The sequence below is a fragment of the Octopus bimaculoides genome, chromosome 5, assembly GCF_001194135.2.
Source record: "Octopus bimaculoides isolate UCB-OBI-ISO-001 chromosome 5, ASM119413v2, whole genome shotgun sequence".
Classification (NCBI taxonomy): Eukaryota; Metazoa; Mollusca; class Cephalopoda; order Octopoda; family Octopodidae; genus Octopus; species Octopus bimaculoides.
Window position 1 is genome coordinate 42,568,213 of NC_068985.1, and position 2,500 is coordinate 42,570,712.

Here is a 2,500-nt window from a genome sequence, read left to right on the forward strand (position 1 = left end):
GTGTGTGTGTGTGTGTGTGTGTGTGTGTGACACTTATTCGGTAGCCATGATAAAACTCCGAGTTTCGGATGCCGGGGCGGAAACCTACGCCGCCATCTCTTCAGTTATCTGGCTATTGGAAATTCCTATGAAAATGACCGTTAAACAAAGGGAAATTGCTGTGTGGTTGACCGTTATTAAGACAAAAGAGTTATAGACCGCTAAGTAAGGGGAGGGAGTAAAGGTAAGGGAGTAAAAGAGTAAAAAGGTCCATAGTATTCACGTAAGCGCACCAATCTGTACATGCGCTAATATGCATATACTCAAACCACATTCGCCTGAAACACACACATATTCACCCACACATTCGCCAATATATATATATATATATATGTATATATATACATATATATACCCGCATACAAGGGTATACCCGCATACACACCCCCACGCACACGCGCGCAACACCCTCGCACCCAAACACACGCACGCAAAAAATATAATTTCATACACACGTCAATATACGCACATGCTCAAGAAGGAAAAAAAACACAAGGCTAAAAAGCAAAATACAGAAAAGTGTGAAAAGGCTCTAAGGTCAAAACGCGTCTATATGCGCATATTCTCGCATGCACGCACATACACCTACATGCGCACGCACCCGCACGCACACACACACACACACACACACACACACACATCCACAAACGCGCACATAAGGTTCCATGTACGCGTCTATAGACGCACAGGAAAAAAACCCGGGTGGAAGGGAAAATACAGAGAAAAAATGTATGTGTGAAAAATACACAAAGCATTATCTCTATAAGTATGTAAAAAAAATTTTTTTAATATATGAATTATATAAAATATATATAAAAAATAGATAAGAAATCTAAGTAAAAAGTATAGAGAGATACATGCTAGAAAGACTTTACTCTTCAGCGAGTACGCAGAATGGGTCAAGACTACCAATACAGAGGGTGCTTTCGATGTGAGCATGGGGTCATAAAATGTAGCAGGCATATGCGATCTTATTGGACTATTCCTATTCGACACGTTGGGCAAGACTTACCCTGACGTATACTTCGCAATTTACAAAGATGATGCCCTAGCTTTAACCGCAAATACCAATGGACCAGCACAGGATCGGTTTAGGAAGGACATTATCCATTTGGTGAAAACCTTCGGTCTTAGCATAACTACAGATACCAACCTGACGGTTGTAAATTACCTAGATGTGTCCTTAGATTTAAATAAGAATATTTATAAACTTCATAGGAAGCCCAACGATAGACTTAGTTATATCAATGTGGGTTCCTGCCATCCTCCCGTGGTGTTTAAAAATTTAGTTAAAAACATTAGTAAAATAATTTCTAGCCTCTCCTCTGATAGGGACATTTTTAATAGCGTTTCCCTAGTATATAATAAGGCTCTAAAAGATAGTGGATTTAACGAGGAAATAACCTATACACCTGCCACAAGTCCAGTAATAAAGAAAACATAGAAATAGGAAAACTATCTGGTTCACACACCCCTACTCACCCGAAGTAACCTTTAATATAGGCAAGTATTTCTAGGCACTAATAGACAAACACTTTCCAGTCAACCATAGTTATAGAAAGATCTTCAACAGACATAACTTAAAAATCAGTTTCAGCTCAACTACTAATTTTAAAAATATAATCGCACACAACACACAAAAACTACAATATGAAACCAGCTGTTCATGCAGAGATAAAAATTTGTGCCCGCTGAATGGAGCTTGCATGTCCAAAACCATCACAGTTTCGACGAAGAAATACGTGGGCCTTACAGAGGGTAACTTAAAGGCCAGATTTAATAATCACACCCTGGGCTTCAGGCACTGGGATAAAAGGAAAACGAGCAAATTATCCAGTCATATATGGTCCTTAAAAGATAAAGGTGTCAGTTACAACATCCATTAGAAGATCTTAGCCAAGTGTAAACCAGCGGCAGCGGAAGGTGCGGTCTATGTGATATGGAGAGATGGCTCATCTGGAAAGGCAGCTTAGACCCCGTCACATGTCTAAATTCAAGAACTGAACTTTTCGGATCATGTCCACATGTGGCTAAATATTTGCTACGTTTTTGGTCGCCCCGAGTTTACTGATAGGACTTGCTTTCTATATTGTGTCTATGTACAAGCTTTTTATCTCTCTATACTTTTTACTTAGATTTCTTATATTATTTTTTTATATATATTTTACATATTTTTTATACATTTTTTTACATACTTATAGAGATAATGCTCTGTATATTTTTCACACATATATTGTTTCTGTATTCTCTGCTCCACCCGGTTTTTTTTCCTGTGCGTCTATAGACGCGTACATGGAACCTTATTACTAATAGGACTTGCTTTCTATATTGTGTCAATGTACACGCTTTTTTTTTATCTCTCTATACTTTTTACTTAGATTTCTCACATATTTTTATGTCTATAGACGCGTACATGGAACCTTATGTGCGCGTTTGTGGATGTGTGCGCGGGTACGTGCGC